This window comes from Cydia fagiglandana, chromosome 1, assembly GCF_963556715.1.
Source record: "Cydia fagiglandana chromosome 1, ilCydFagi1.1, whole genome shotgun sequence".
Classification (NCBI taxonomy): Eukaryota; Metazoa; Arthropoda; class Insecta; order Lepidoptera; family Tortricidae; genus Cydia; species Cydia fagiglandana.
This window is the reverse complement of record NC_085932.1, coordinates 15,880,911-15,898,887: the sequence shown is the minus strand read 5'-3', so window position 1 is coordinate 15,898,887 and position 17,977 is coordinate 15,880,911. Positions and strand designations below refer to the sequence as shown.

At 34.1% G+C, this 17,977-nt stretch overlaps 1 protein-coding gene and 1 long non-coding RNA gene across 3 annotated transcripts in view; one reads left to right on the top strand and one right to left on the bottom strand.

Annotated features, from left to right (window-relative positions):
* Positions 1-17,977, bottom strand: part of LOC134665470 (protein dachsous) — a 328,769-nt gene that overhangs the window by 200,567 nt on the left and 110,225 nt on the right. The gene's annotated exons all lie outside the window — the stretch shown is intronic.
* Positions 7,945-9,908, top strand: LOC134664972 (uncharacterized). Of its 2 annotated transcripts, XR_010098330.1 has the most exons (5): positions 7,945-8,070; positions 8,161-8,312; positions 8,427-8,523; positions 8,668-8,975; positions 9,336-9,908. It is a non-coding gene; the product is annotated as an uncharacterized LOC134664972 (long non-coding RNA). The 2 variants fall into 2 exon arrangements; XR_010098329.1 differs by having other exon boundaries at positions 8,427-8,975.

Below are 17,977 nucleotides of genomic sequence, written 5' to 3'. Positions count from 1 at the left end.
ATTTATACACCGGCTACAAGTCCTATCTATCCTTGAAACCTCCAGAAAAGGTACCTGTATTGAAAATAAGGCCAAAAAGCGAATATAAGTAGCTGAGTCTAGATTCACGCTTTTACTACCTATTTCATATATATAATAAACTGAACTTATCTGAAAATAACACATAGGAAAACACTAGAATATTTAGAATAAAGAAAATAGCGAATAAGTAGCCGAACACCTAGATACAGAGCGACCCTCAACTAGTCAAAATTAAGTTAATAATTCATATATTTATTTTACTCAATTATAATTATAAGGAAGACGATAGAATATTTACAATATTTAAGGCCAAAAAGCCAATAAGTAGCTGAAAACTAGATATATGTACATATCTACAGTCAGACCTTCATTTACCCCACTTATTTAGGTACTTACTTTGTAATGTAATGTAAGTACTAATGTAAGTAATCAATATACTTCACAAGTTAATTTTGCTGTTTCACTAGTCTTCTTGAATATACGAAATAAGGGCATTATTAAGGAGTACGAGCTATCAAAGTATAAGGTCCAGGTATTGCTTGGTGTCCGTATGGTCATTAGCGAGGAGAATTGGTCATAGTTTTTTTTTGCTCACTCGCATTATAGGCATAAATATTAGTCTATTACATACTTACTATAAATACCATGGGAAAGAAAGAAAAAAGAAAGAAAGAAACCGGTCTCAACCTAGCAAGATTTCGTTCAGTTGAGGTTATCTTAACGTTTCCGTTAACATAAAAGTATTGTTCATTTATTTCATTGAGCATTTCATTTCTTCCAAAAAAGAAAACGAACAAAGTCAGAGGTTACTTAGGAAAACATCCTGACGTAATCGTTTTAAAGGTTACATGCATCTGGCAAACACTCTGGCAAACATACGGAAACCATAAACCATTGTCCATTACGCACGGCTCTATGGATGCAAGGGTTCTTTTTTAATTTAATTTAAAATACATTATATTATATTATAACTGACACACAACAATAACGATCTTTGGTAGGTAACTACCTACTTTACCAACTCACAACCCGAAGGCATATCGCTCCCTGGAAATACCCGAAATATCCGCATCCGCCTCTCAATAAAAGGGGCTTTTGTCTTTGAAACTATCTCCCCAGTAACTTATCAAGATAAATTATTTTAAAGAATACCAACGCAATTTAGTTGTAAAAGAGTACACATCTGGCACCATTCATAGTATTTCTACAAAATACGGTCATTAACAGCGATACAGCGAGCAAGACCATAGGACGCAAGGGTTGTTTGCCTGCCATTGTCTTTATCTGTAGGACGCCAGCGTGAACATAATAAAACAGATGGTCACTAAATATCGGATACGGTTAGTAAATGTCAGGAACAACGCCGTGATCCGATAAGGTATGCAATATATTGAACGGCAAAATAATAACCAAAAGGATTAAATGCACTTGGAAAAACTCACTGACACAGGACATGGAGTATTACACCAGGCATCCCTCTAAGTGGATCAACATGGCAGACGACCATTACGACCAAGACGAACTCATCAAAGCAACAAGAGAAATATATCAATTGGACGAAACCGACAGCGAATCAGACGAAGAAGAACCAACACCTCGAATCGACGAGCAAACGGCACCTCAAGACGACATCGACCCTACTTGATACAAGATATCTCGAAGACCGAAGCGGAAACGACGAGCAGCTTGTCACCAACGCTCTCCTTCGACGACATAACCTACCCCTCCTAATTTCCAATATTGGCTTGAGGCTGCATAGCCGGCTGATTCTATCCCTCTCCCATCCCAGAGCGTGTCACTCCCCACAAATTTCGTCCCCTGGTATGCCGGTTTGACCGGAGCGGGCATGTCCCCGGCTGGGTGTGGCGCATCTTGTCTTGTTGTCTTGTGTAATGTAATATTCGGAATAATGTCAGGAAAATTACAAACAATAATATAAAATTTCCAAAAAATTCTTTAATTTTACATATTTTCTGTAAATTTACTGTTTAAATGTGTCGCTTTACATAATAAATATATAATAATCACTAAGAGATAGAAGTTTACATAAAATCTGTAAAATTACATGGAATGTTTGGGACAAATACATTTTTTTATGTGTTTATATCAATTAAAATGGGTATTTTACATAAAAATCTCATAATTTTACCTAATTTTGTGAAAATTACATTTTTGTGTAAAGTTACTCACGTCTTATGTAAAATTCCAAAAAATGTCATTAAAATCACAAAAAACATTATGAAGTTTCCCAACATTTCTTCATTTTACATATATATTCTGTAGAAATTACTGTTTAAATGGTATTTTTACAAAATAAATATGTAATAATTACTAAGAGATGAACGTTTACATAAAATCTGTAAAATTACATGGAACTTTTGGGACAAATACTTTTTTAATGTGTTTTTAACAATTAAATCGGGAATTTGACATAAAAATCTCGTAATTTTACCATTTTTTATTGAGAAACACATTTTTATTACAATTTACTTACTTCTTATGTAATATTCCGAAAAATATCAGAAAAATTACAAAAAACATAATGAAATTTCCCAACATTTTTTTAATTTTATAAATTTTCTGTAAACTTCCTGTTCAAATGGGTCTTTTTACACGATACATATGTAATAGTCACTAAGAAATGCCCGTTTACATAAATATCTGTAATACTACACTTGATTTTTAACAATTGGAACGGGTATTTTACATAAAAATCTCGCAAATTTATTATTTCTTTTGAAAAATACATTTTTATGTAAATTTACTTAAGTCTTATGTAATATTCCGAAACATGTCAGTAATATTACAAACAATATAATGAAATTTACCAATATCTTCTTAATGGTATACCTACATATTTTCTGTAAATTTACTGGTAAAATAAATAAATAATATATAGGACAATTTTACACAAATTAACCTAGTCCCACAGTAAGCTCAATAAGGATTGTGTTGTGGGCACTTTAGGTATAAATGTATAATCGATACATTCTTGAATACATAGGCAACATCCATAACTCCTGATGAACAAATATATTACGTGATAATAGACACACAAATAAATGCTCTGACCAGGATGCAAACCCGGGACGTCCTGCTTTATAGGCAGGGTCACTATCAACTAATAGGCTAAGGAGGCCGTGAATATGTTTTTTTTTACATATTCAATATGTATTGTATAGTAATCACTAAGACAATGGACTTTTACATAAAATCTGTAAAATTACATGGAATGTCAGGGACAAAAATAATTTTATTATCTACGTATTTTTCTATATTATATAAAGCTGCAATACGACTGACTGATGACACAATTGTTCTCCCAGAAGGAGGTTCGTGGTGTGTTAGACTTTGACAGTTTCATATAGAGGGCGGTCTCGTGATCTCCAGAAAATTCCGACTTTTGGTCTACCGCTTCCGGTCAGAAAAATGTTGGACGGGCCGGCCAAACGGTCAGACCTAGGTGGTGCTCGACCAAATGTCATAGAGGGACCCTGGCAGTTTTTAACGCGGCGCTGAGCTTCGAAACCCAGCGCTGCCGTGTCACGCGCATCTCATGTAACTTTAAAAGTCGAGTTTCGAGATAATTACGTTTAAAGTTTTAAAAATTCAAATGCTGTTATCGTTGACGGTTCGTCGTAATTTTTTTATTTTATCTAATCTACATGTAGGAAATATGGTCACAGACTGGGCCCTTTAATTTTTGTTTCGCATAATTGAATAGTTTTCATTTTATTCGAATTAAATGTTTCCGCATGATCAACTCTTCCATACTATAGTGGTCACACGAAGTCATGTAAGTCAAGTTACATGACATTCGCGTGATCAGACGTGACACGTATTACTATAGGAATATTGTTGTCGTATAAATCAAGCGCTCGGCCAGTCATGCCTAACTCCGGTAACTTAAGAAACGATGTTGATATTTTGGTTGTGTCAGTCATACAACTTAAGTTAACTGAGTTGTGCCTGACGCCATCGGCAAAAAAAATGAAGTTACATGAGTTAGCCATATGCTTTTCTCAGTAAATAATGAAGATTTTCAAAATTTTCTTATAGAAGATATATATTTAATGGTTTTTAAGACGATTTAGACTGGTTATTCGTAACTCATGTAACTCGAGTTAACGGAGTTAGGCGTGACACGGCAGAGCGAAGGTCGAAGGCCGAGCTCCGCGTAGGGCCGAAGGCCCGGAGCGTCCTTTTCGATTTCCCAAACACGCGAGGCCGAAGGCCGAGCTGCAGGAATGAAGTGCTCGCAAGCGGATCTTTTTGTCCTAGCAAAAGTACAACTTTATTTCTTTTTCCCTTTGGAAAACAAACTACTACACAATTACAACAGCAACAACAACATTACCAACAACAACACATCAACAACAGCACCAACAGCAAACAACACGCGTACCGCGGGGAACTTTACATAAAAGTGTCGTGATTTTACCTACTTTCGTGAATTTTTTTTTTATGTAAATTTACTTATCTATTATGTAATATTCAGAAAAATGCCAGTAAAATTAAAAACAATACAATGAAATTTTCCAATATTTCTTTAATTTTCTGCAAATTTACTATTTCAATGTGTGTCTTTACATTACATTTTTATTTATTTTATTTCAAACAAGTTAAACAGCATAAAAGTAAAAATACCAAACTACTACTTAACTAACTTAGCGCCACTTGCACCGTCCCACTAATCCGAGGTTAACCGGTTAAACCGTTAATCCAGTGTCAAATTGTACTGGTAACCAAGGTAACTCCAGATTTAACCGGTTAACCCCGGGTTAGTGGAATGGTGCAAGGGGCCCTTAGGGTGGTATTCCACCTGTCAAATTTGCATTCAATTTCTTTGTCCAATGTCAGTGCATCTCACTCTCTCATTATTAAGTGTGAGTGATAACAATAAATAAGTACTGTGTGTTTATAACTTTTTTTTATTATTTTGTAAGTGTTTTTATATTTTACTTTTATATTCATATTATAATTAACCTAACTTAAGAAGAAAAATAAATAAAGAGAATAAGTACTAAAACGTACGGAACCCTCGGTGGGCGAGTCCCACTCGCACTTGTCCGGTTTTTTTCACATTTATGAATTCCTAGCTCTTGCCCGCGAGTTCGTCTGGTAACATACGAGTACCCATTAAGGGTGACTCACGTTAGACCGGGCCGTGCCCGGGCCGGAGCTTCCGGCGCATCGTTTTCTATGGAATGCATCCCGTGTTCGCCTGTCATGTCATAGAAACGTACCTAAGCGCCGGAAGCTCCGGCCCGGATGCGGCCCGGTCTAACGTGAGCGTGAGTTATCCTTTACCTACATACATAGAATAGAACACAAACTACTTAATGCCTAATGGTAACATTCCATTTCTAACCGCAGCTGCATTACTGTCAATTTTACTATGGAAATTGACAATGACAGCGACGCGTTCAGTACCGGTAGTGCAGCTGCGGTTAGAAATGGAATGTTACCATAAAGCTGCTAACAGTGCTAACACATTACCGCACCGCACCAAGGACATTGTCAAGGTTGTTGTCAAGGTCTTACTTATGGGTGCGTCGCAATGACCTTGGTGCGGTGCGGTAATGTGTCCAATGATATGTTTGTCCAATGTCATGGCATCTCACTCTCTCTCTCAAGCAAAATGTGAGACAAAACACACATTGGACAAAGAAACAGAAACTGGACAGGTGGAATACCCTAATACAATTCCGTGAACAAGTTTTAACCTGCTGAGAATGCCGCCCGTGCGGTCGAAATTAAGAAGGTACTTAGGTACTTACTTAGTAAGTAGGTACAGTCACCTGCAATAATATGTTACTCTTCAAAGGCCGCAAAAATATCTGACACGACCTTATCTGTAGAGCCATAAGAGCGTGTCACATATTATTGCGGCCTTCGAAGAGTAACATATTATTGCAGGTGACTGTACTTACCTAATTAATTTTAGGCAAAATCGGTTTGTGCTCACACCACATCGTTACTACTAATACCTACTTAAAGATAAATAGATTCATTCATATTATGTAAAGATAGAAATACTTAGTTACTTAATACGAAATCTACATACATATCTAGGTAGGTACCTATTTATTTGGGTTCGTCTTTGACGTCTCTAAAAATAAATATGTCAAATATTCATATCAGACATAGGCATTTTTGAGAAAATTTTACAAGAATAGAATAACTTACAAAAAATGTATGTGGTTTGACAGTTTTTATGTCAAAGCGAGGTAAAGTCGCTAATTCGCCACCCCCACCTGGCGGGATAAAAAGTTAGTTTTCCTCCCAATTAATTTTTAAGTAAATATGGGATAGGGTAAAATGCCCCAATTAGAAAAAAGGTAATCGATCATGACGTCTCTTTTTATTAAAAAATTAAGTCACAGCAAATATGTTACAAAAAATTATTAACTACATGTAATTAAAAACTACATAAAGCTACAACTAACTACAATATAAACTAAAATTATAAATAAAAACCTGGCTCCAGCTCTGTGCCTTTGGGCAGGGTGCCAAGAAGGCTGGCGGCATTGCCGCGCTGTCCAATTGTATTTTTCCACAGTTTTGTCTTTTCTGGTTCCACTAGGTACGGCCAGGGTTCAGCATCAGCTCAGCTCTATGTATACTAATACCTTCTCCCGAATGTAACAAACACTTTTCTGAAAACCACATCAAAATCGGTTCAGCTAAACGCGAGATAATCGCGGACAAATACACCGTGTAACATGAGGAAACCGAAATATTTTAAACCGAATAATTTTAACTGCGTATTCCTGATCATATTTAGAGACAAAAATGTCCTATAAACTTTTTTGAAATTCGCCTAGTTTCAGAGATAATATTAATTAAAAAAAAACAAGTTTTTATTGTTACACAGTGTAAAAGACCTTTTTGATGGTGATGTTGCTGCTATGGGACGTAGTCTAAAATATCCTTCTTGATAGATATCAAAAAGTGACAAGTAACGCTTTGCAAAAAGTAGGTTTTACGAAAAAAAAATGTAAAAATCAATTTTAAGTGAAAAGTTTACCAATCAACATCAAATAACATTTATTTTTATGTACATGTACATTCAAGAAATTGAAAAAACAAAACAACAACAAAAATTTTTTTTTGGTGAAGTATACCTAAACTCATCTTACATTTTTTCTTTCTTTTGACCTCAGAAATGCGTGGTTAAAGCTATTCGGTTTCCTCATATTACACCGTGTATACTTACAAACATTCCGTGTAGTTTTGGACATATTATAAAAGTTATTCAACGATTAATGCAGGTGGCTGGTAATAGGGCACTTTACCCTATGATAATAAATCTTCCTCGCGCTATCCCAGCTTTTTGCCACAGCTCATGGGAGCCTGGGAACTGCTTGGCAACTAATCCCGGGAATTGGCGTAGGCACTAGTTTTTACAGAAGCGACTGCCATCTGACCTTCTAACCCAGAGGGGAAACTAGGAAACTTGTTGGAATTAGTCCGGTTTCCTCACCATGTTTTCCTCTTCACCGAAAAGCGATTGGTAAATATCAAATGATACCTATTTCGTACATAAATTCTTTTCAACTTTACCGTATGATAAGCTCCAAAAAGAAATTAGAAAACTAAGGGATTCAGATAGGTCATTCATTGGCTCCAGGGAACCCCTTAATGTGAATTACAGCATCAAAGTTGGAAGCAACAAAACTTACGATGTTATTTATATGTACCAATGTCAGCAATTATTGGTAAAATTGTGTACCTAATTATTAATTTCGAAAAATAAACTATAAATCTTCAAATATGAATTCATATCCGTTAGCACTCGCGGATTGGACGAATTTTGTGCGGCACTAGCACACACCCAATCACGGATCAATATTATAACGCGCGCCAATGGCGCGCGAGCTACATGGATCACGCGATCGCTAGTCAGGCGCACCCCCCCCGTAGCTGCGCTGTGCGCTGCGCAGTTCATGAGTTCACATCAAAATGGCGCTCGCTCACTCGCTGTGCGTAGAACGTAGTACTTGTGTAAACGTGTAAATAAATTGGAGATAGCATACAAGAAAACAGGTAAATATAAGTATTAGATATACCTTTACTTTCTTGCATCGAATATCTAGTGAAATCTGCATTAGACCTCAAAACGTTATGTACTTCCAGAAAGGGTTCGCGGTTCACCTTTTTTGTAACGGTTTCCTCGGCGTCCTTTACAAAGTCCAGTTGATATCGTGTCCTGTCCACGTCCAGGGTGGATCAGACCTGATCTACAAAATCTTGGAGCAGCCGCTTTCGTCGTATGCCATTAAAAAAATGTAAGTATTTATTAGCTAAGTACATCTAAATTTAAAACGATATTAGTACATGCTTGATTGTGTAGGTTAATTAAATAGTCACCAACACTAATAAATTGTGTTATTCTCTTACAGTAAAACATGCCCGTTATTAAAATTTGGTCAGTAGACCAAACAATCAAGAAAGCTGTTCCAATAATGGACCCAACTTTAAAAAATATCATTGAAAAAGGTGAGTAAATCTAAATTAATTTGACTTTTCGTAATGAAATATTTTTTGTGTAATTGTAGAATGTAGTGTATTGTAGAATAGACTATAATTGGATACCTACTGTTAAGCATTAATGTGCTGACTCAAACCACATTTATTTTGCAGTATGATGTCAATTTAAAAATTTGACGCTTGAAGTTGACAAGATAGAGCTGATGCTGAACCCTGGCTGTACCTAGTGGAACTCAGGTTTGGTGCAACATAGGCCCACGCTATTTTGATCATCCGTCACATAGAGGGAGAGCAATACCCAAGATATAATTCATAATCCATTTTCTTCCAGATGAGGTACCATCCTAAATATAGTAGTTCCATTTACTAATCTTATTAACTTTTTCTTTTCCAGGAACCATTAACCAGGGTTCAAGTTGCAGAGCTATCCGAAATAGCTGCGCCTAACATTGTATTTTTAGGTGAGACTTAATTATTATTACAATGATAAAATGCCTTACCTGCGAAGCATAACACTGTATGTTTCATATAATTTATAATTAATCATAATATAATCTATATGAAACATACAGTGTTAAAACGTAAATGTATTGAATAAACCTGTGGCCCTAGTGAAAAAGGGTACAAGTGTCGCGCAGCTTAGTTGTAAAAGGGGCATGGAACTTACACCCTTTTAAAACTGCGCTGCCCGAGACTTGTACCCTTACTCACTAGTAGTGCCACTTAACGTAATACGATAAATTATCTTATTTGAGGAGGAAGTATTAAATTCGGGGGCCTATTATATTACCTGTTTTAACCATTATGTTTTTTGTCCACAGATAATGAAAATATAATTATATTACTTGCTGGTAGAAAAAACGATTGTTAGCGAAACAGATTCTGCCTACGTCGTTACAACTATTGATGGCGGCTTACTGCAACTTGAATATGGAATATCCAGTGGACTGTCAAAACACATTAGAATTTATACAAAGGTATATTTTTATTAAAATAAATCCTAAAGAAGGAAGTCATAAGTAATAGTTTTTGATTTTTAAAAAGCGTTTTTCAATTAAAAGACATGTCAAGATCGCTTAACTTCTTGCAAGTTCTTTCTAATGCTAAAAAAACTAACTATAATTAATGTCAGTAACAAACATTTTCAGACAATTCGTTACTTGAAATGGTATAGGTTTCACGCATTAGATTCACATAGGCCTTATTAACCGAAACTTTTATAAGACTAATTCGTAAGAAGTACTTATGTACATAAGATATAATTTATAGTGTCGTATATGTCTTCTACTTTTTGTACTCTGTCACAGAATAAATAATAATAATATGCACGTAGACGTGTATATACGCGTGTGCTCTATAATTTTAGTGTGTGAAATTCAATAAATTTATTTCTTTGTAATTTAGTTTTTTATTAAATAACCTCCAAACTGTAAATTGCTTGTTGTTTGTATATTATGACTGATAAAATTAGTTCGTTTTACATGTTATTAGGCGATATTTCCTAAAGAATTCAATACAAATTTTGTACATTTACATGCTATCGATAATTCTCAGGATTTTGCTATTAGCAAGTTGGTATTTGTTTTCTTATGTACTTTAATAAATGCAGTCTGCAGACAGGCTGCATTAATTAAAATACATAAGAAAAAAAACTAACGAATGGTTAATAACTAAATCCGGAGAATTACCGTAAATGTACAGAATTTGTATTGAATTTTACAGAAAAATATCCCCTAATAACATGAAATATTACCTAATTTTACAGGTAATAATACACAAACAACAAGTAATTTTACCTTGCCCATATTTAAAATCACAGTTTTCTTATGTAAAAATACATAAATTGTATCAGTAATATTACCGAATAAAATGGAAAAATACTTAAAAATCATTAAAAATACATAAAGTTTGTGGTAAAATCACATACGCAAACTGTAATAAAACACAATAATTTTGTAATATTACTGAATAAAAAGTAAATATACTTAAAAAAACATTAATAATAAATAAAGTTTGTGTAATTTTACAGACGAAATCTGTAACAAAATACATAATAATTCGGTAATATTCCCGAATAAAAAGGAAAAATACTTAAAAAAATCATTAATAATACATGTACTTTGTGTAAATTCACATACGAAATCTGTAATAAAACACATATTACTTCTGTGATATTACCAAATACAATGTAAATATACATAAAGTATCATTAATAATACAAAAACTTAATGTATTTTTACATACGAAATCTGTAACAAAACACATAATAATTGTGTAATGTTACCGAATAAAAAGTAAAAATACTCAAAAAACATTAATAATACATTAAGTTGGTGTAATTTTACACATGAAATCTGTAACAAAATACATAATAATTCGGTAATATTACTGAATAAAATGTAATCATACATAAAAATCATTACTAATACACAAACTTTATGTATTTATACATACGAAATTTGTAACAAAACATACAATTACCCTGTAATATTACCGAAAAAAATGTAAAAGTACGTAAGTGAAATTTTACGGATATGTAAAATTACATAAATGAGATTTTACAGATTATGTAAAATTACATAAGTGAGATTTTTACATATCTGACAGTATGATTATGTAAAATTACATAAATGTAATTTTACATAACCGTCAATTTGTTTGATTATGTAAAATTACATAAATGTAAAATTACATAATAATGAAATCAGGTCGATATGTAAAATTACATACGCCTTGTAAAATTACATAATTATGTAAAAATACAGAAAAGTTAGGGCAACGAAAGTTGCCCTAAAATTATGTAAAATTCCCTGAATATTTTTAACAGTGTACAAAAATAAATGACAAGCAAAATCTATCACTGCTTATTATTGTTTAATAACCTTTTTTATTATTATACTCCTAATCAGTATAGTTATCTGATCTGTTATGTAGCGGTGTTAAGTTGAATCCATTGTGACAGTTTTACCTCAAGATATTGTACCGTCTACAAAAAAATATACAGTTCATTTATACTTAAAAATATACTCCGTGGGCTGGTAAAACCGACAGATTTTAACCACGCATTCCTGAGATCATAAGGAGCAAAAAATGTTAAATTCGTTTTGGTCAAATTCGGCAAAAAAAATATCCTTTTTTGCGTTTTCTGCACACGACACGTTTTTTTTACATCTTGTCGAAAAAAAACGTTACAACGAAAAAGTAAAGTTTTCTTATTTATAGATAAAACTTGTGAGTTTCCTTTAAAACTTTAACGTCTGTAATAGGTATGTCTAAACCAAGTAACATAGTGGCAGCGTCGCAGCCAAAAGGCGTTTTTCTCAAAGTTATTACAGAAACAAATTTTAAATCTGTTGGGTTTTACCAGCCCACGATGAATATATAATTTCTATGGCCCTTATAATATATATAAATCTATCAGTCAAAAGGTCTTAGCTTTATATAAGTGTATAATATAATAACGTCAAATATGTGATATAAGAAAGAGTCCCTTAAAGTTTCTATGAGTATTTTATTAAGTATTTCGTGTTGTTTGAGATACTTCCTTATGTTTATCAATTAAAATTTACTTGTTTATTAAAAAAAAAATAAACACAAACTGATGAAACTAATGTATACTAATAAAAAAAATAACACGAAATGAGTACATTTTGTACATAAATATTTCGTGTCAAGAACATGTTGTTATGCTGACGCTGCATTCAAGTTTTAATTCAAGTCCCGTGTAAGAATTTCAACACGGGCTCGAGAGGCCCGTAACTGCACATTATCGGCCCTCTCTATTAGTTTGATACACGCGGCTTTAATCTCGGATGAAACCAGCTCTAGTTTATGCCTGCAGGTTTACTAGGAAAATATGAAATAACGTTTTGAGAAAAGCTTATTCTAGTTTTTGATATGGTATAATATGCTAACAAAGAAGAAAAACGAACATTTTATATCGTCTAGCTTATACAAAATTAGGAGATTCAAACGTTTTCACATGAACAACGATACTTATGGATATCAAAACGCAGGCGAGGAAACTAAAACATGTACCGTATTGTGCCTTTTGGAAATTAATTCAAAACACCAAAAATTAAGTTCATACCTAAGTATTTTATTACATCCATGCATAAAATTGTCAGTTTTAATAAAATGTTATCATTATCACTTTCAAGTCATCATATCTAATACAATTATAATTATAGTAGTTAAATACCTGAATCACGCAGCTAAAAGCTTTTGTTCTAGAATGTACCTGTAAAAAAAAACATCAAAATTAAGAAAAGTTACTGAGAAATAACTGTTCACTAGTAGGGTTATTGAAATAGGTGTTGGTTAATTATGATATAATGTATATCTAAGTACTCTTGATCTGAAAATGAAAAACATCAATTGTAAATATCATCATCATCATCATAACTTAAGAGCTTTGCTCTTGTCGGTGGAGCAATCGCCAATCATTTCTTTCTTGTGCCAGTCTTTTAATTTCCACATACGACACTTTTTTTTATTTGGCTGAGATAAGTGATTCTAGGCCTCCCTTCTTCTCTTGTCTTTTCAATCCTGCCTTCCAGGATGTTTAGGAAAAAGTTATCATGCCGTATAAGGTATCCTAACATCAAGCCTCTCCTATTTCTTATTGCATTTAACAAGCATCGCTTTTCTCCTATCATTCTCAGGACCTCTTCATTCGTCTTTCGTTCCGTCCAGCTAATCCTCTCCATCCTCCGCCAACACCACATTTCGAAAGCCTCCAACCTCTTTCTATCTTGTTGTCTCAGTGTCCATGCCTCACTTGCATACAACGCAATGCTCCAGATAAACACCTTTATCAATCGTTTTTTGGCTATTTTTGAAATGCGTGCCTTAAGCAGATCTCTTTTGTAAATTGTAAATATGTATTTATTTACTTAAATCAGCATTCCTGTGTTTAGTATTGTGAATAATCCTGCATACACATAATTCATTTATATATATGCTGGATTATTAGGCTACAAAGTCCATTTTTAGCCAACATAAAATAAAAAAATTGTTATCACTTACAAAGTAATAACAATTTGGTCCATCGTTAAGGTTATTTAGGTAAAATACATGAATCGTTTATTGATACATATTTTATCGACTTGGGCCCAACTGAGAAGACTTTTATTTTTTCCCTCCCACGTGTGCAACACAACTTTATCAGAATGTCAGTCAAGTAACGTTTAAAAAAATTAAGTAGTTTTGTTTTTTAATATTACATGCAAAATTTTACTAACCATCGGTTTATGTAAAGATGCATTGTGTTTGATAAAGTCAACATATGAGGTTTATTTTTGTTTATTTGTAATTTTTGGATACATTAATCAGTCAACTAATTCAAAGTATAAGCTACTTTGTACCACACAGTATCTAACAATATTCCATATGATTTTCGTATTCATTATAAACATAGTATGAAGAGGCCGATAATTTAAATGGATTGGAAGAGCAATGTGTAGTAATAAAAAACGTATTTAACTGAAATAAGTTAAATGCGTTTAAGTTGCAAATGCAAATCAAATCATGCGATTAGTTGTCAAGCGGACCCCAGGCTCCCATGAGCCGTCGCAAAATACCGGGATAACGCGAGGAAGAAGAAGTTGCAAATGCAAGACTGAAGTGATCCCATAAGTGTTCCGCGAACAAAGTTTTGTACGGAACACTAATAACTAACGTCATATCTGGTAAAAATTCATACGGAAGAGTTGTAATATCGGCCTAGCATAACACTATTATCTCTGTTATATCACCTAAGCTTAAATAACTCATTTAGCACTTGAAAATCCCTAGTGTGTGTTCATGCTAGCTAGACCTTAATTCGTTAACGCGTAATGAGACCTTCTTTCTACCCCATAATTGAAATATTAAAAGTTGTAACTCCAACATGCCCTTTTATCAAAATGAAGCTCTTCATCAAACGGCATAAGGTTTAAAATCCTTGTATACGAGAATGTATCATATAAACTACATGGGATCTAAACAGCACAAGGAATGCAGAAGCTCATCGGGCGTTTTTGCGAAGGTAACGAAGACTTTTAGTGCCAACTGTATAACTCGTGACGTAAACGTGTCGTGATATAAATTACACCAGCAATGATACAGATTTTTCGCTTCTGTTCTTAATTTTTTACCTCCCTTAAGTAGGCAAACATAAATATAGTTAAATAAATAATACCGCTTATAATATAAAAACTTTTTACAAAAAAAAGAAAACCGACTTCGAAAAGGATGAAATAAAATATTATCCTTTTTAAGTCTATGCGTTACCAACTGATATGTTTGAAGTCGGTGCCAAGCCAACTTTTGAAGCATACCATGATTTTGGTGCGATTCTATAATGATTTACATTGGATTGCCTTACACGACGACAATGAACGTACTTTCGGTACAGTCGTCGTTAAAAATATGTTTACACTTTTCGTCTTATATTACATATTACAAAGGAGTACGGTGCAAAAGTGTAAACATATCTTTGACGTCGACTGTACATAAGAACACACGATCAAACCTTCTTGGTACAGTCCGTACCATCTTTGTCGGCACGCAAGCGTGGTATTGAGACTGAGTTATTTCCCGTCCCTTATTCAGAGGACTACATTTCAAAATATAAAACAAATCAAGGAATTTACGTTCTTGCCAAATTTCACGTAAAGCGGTTCAGTTGTTTAGCCATGAAAAGGCGACAAAGAGGCAGACAGAATTACTTACACATTTATAATACTCATTAGTACAGTTCTAATGGGATTTAAAGCTGATTATTTTTGACGGGTATTGTTACTACTTGGCTTGGCACCGACTTCAAACATATCAGTTGGTAACGCATAGACTTAAAAAGGATAATATTTTATTTCATCCTTTTTGAAGTCGGTTTTCTTTTTTTTGTAAAAAGTTTTTATTTTTCCATTTTTAGTTTTTAACGCATTGTTAAGTGCGCGACGCATGAATGAAAAACAACATCATGATTAACACTAAATTCGTGTACCTACTTTAATAAATATGTACTTAATCAGGAATTTTTTCGAGTCCGTCTGGGAAATTATAATTCCTGTCACTACACTAAATCCATCCTCCGCCCCGCCACTGACCCAATCCCTCAACTCCCCGATCACTCTACCTCACAGCGCATCAACCCCTGATCCATGAATCCCTCGACCCTGAACCAGCAGCCCTTCAACCGCCATTCCCTTAACTTCGCTTCGCCTTAACTCCTAACCCTAACCCCCGATCAGTAGCCTTACCAGCTTACCAAGAGTTTGACATTGATTTATTCGCTAGCGTGTGTGTAACTTACTTTCTTTGCATCTCGCTCGTACTGGCATATTAGTGCGAGCGAGATGCATAAATAGTAAGTTACGAAGACATTAGCGTCGCTAACTTAGCGAATATGTCAATGTCAAACTCGTGGTAAGGCTACACTTGGCTACACTTGCACTACATCAAATTGGCGGTTTTCGGAAGCAAATGCTCGAGTTACTTTAGAAAACACCGAAATCACTTTACACGTGCCTTTAAAAACTGAGGAGTTCCCTCAATTCCTCATGGATTCCATCATCAGACCAGAACCAAAAATAATACGGAAACACCTTGGAGGCAGGGACCGTATAACCGGTTTTATTAAATACCTGTATATAAACTGTCAAACGAATACCGGTTAAAATGTTATACCTATATTCGAATTAGAGGTATTGCTGTCATTCCGTTTTTGTCTTTATCGCTAAACTACACTAATTGACATAATGAAATACCGGTATTCATTAATACCTCAATAATAACAGGTATTCAGTATACCGGTAATGGTTATCGTATTTAATACCGGTATTCATTGCACTTGATCAAAGAGTAACCAAAAACTTTGCGACAAGAGGTTAAAGTTGTTGTTAAGTCCTCATGCTAATATTGATCGCAGTACAAGCGAAATATTTCATAATTTAACCACGAGCGTAGCAAGTGGTTCGAAATTGCGACCGTTTCAAAGCACGAGGTTAATGAATGAATTAATGAAAAGAATTAACCCCAGAAAACATTTCCATATGAAATATGAGCGCCGCGCCGGCGCGCCGCCGCCGCCATCAAAATTTTCGCGCCGCCGCCGCCGCCAAGATTTTCGCGTCGCCGCTGCCGACACTGCGCTATCGCCGTGGCATCGGCGTGACCTTGTTAGATACTAGAGTCTGTCTAAGCTAACTTTGCACCGATTTGAACAGAACAAAGTGAGGGAGTGTTATTATAATATAAACGTCATATTTTCATAGAAATTTGACATTAACGATGATATTTACACACGTTGTCGTTGCAAATGCTATGCAGATTAGTTTGATCGGGAATTTATTGCTTTTATATAAGGTGCTAACAAATTACAGCTTGGCAAAAAAGAGTAGAAATTAAAAAGTGGCAACACTGTAGTGTCGTCCCGTTTTCTTATATAAATTGGTTTGAAAGGGACGACACTACAATGTTGCCACTTTTTAATTTCTACTCTTTTTTGCCAAGCTGTAGGTATCGATATTTTAAGAGATGGTACTTTATATAAAAACAGTTAACTTTAAATAGAAATCAAGAAAACTTTTCATATCATATTTTTGTTTTATTTACCGAACAAAAAAATAAATTAAAAATAATATTAATAAAATTAATTAAAAATAATCATTACGTGCATTTAACCACATAAAGAAAAAATACATAGAGTGCTCATGCTCACTCCATACATCAGTTTTGGTACCAAAAATACTATTCTTTTCGTAGTCAACATTAGTATCGAGTAACGGAATTATCAGTACTGCTACTTGACAATAGATGTTGCACCGACCGAAAAGTCTAATGCTCAACAACTTTCAGCTAATATTAAACAAGGATTAACTGGAACTTATTTTCAACTCCTTCTGCTTTAATATTAGTTGTAAATAGTTGTTCAATACAATTTTCGTGAGTCGCGACATTTGAGACATCTAGTATCAAGTAGCGGTACAGATAATTCTGCTACTCGATGCTAAATGTCAATTACGAAAATAATAGTCTTTTTGGTACCAAAACTGATGTATGGAGTGAGCACTCTATGCTTACTATATTTGTCTATGATTTAACTGACAAGATGTTTAACACTTTCTGTTTTGCCAACAATTGTTTGTGTTAAATGTCATTATCATCAACGTGTCATTTCATTTATCAACGTGAAGTGGCCAGTTAAAAAGAGGTCTCATTTAATTATCTCATTAACAGGGTGATTTTACGTAGCAAATTTGTTTTCCAATTTTCCCAAAGAACATCATAAAACCTAAATGTTTCATACTTAAATATACTCCAGGAGTCGAGTATTATCAGCTGTAAAAATATTGGTAGCTAATTTGTTAGCACCTTATATTAAGTTCGGATATATAACTTTTTTGGCTAATATATATTAGACTGCATGCTTTCTCTTGTCTATGCTTAAGCTAAACATGTGGCAGTAGTTAGCGATTCG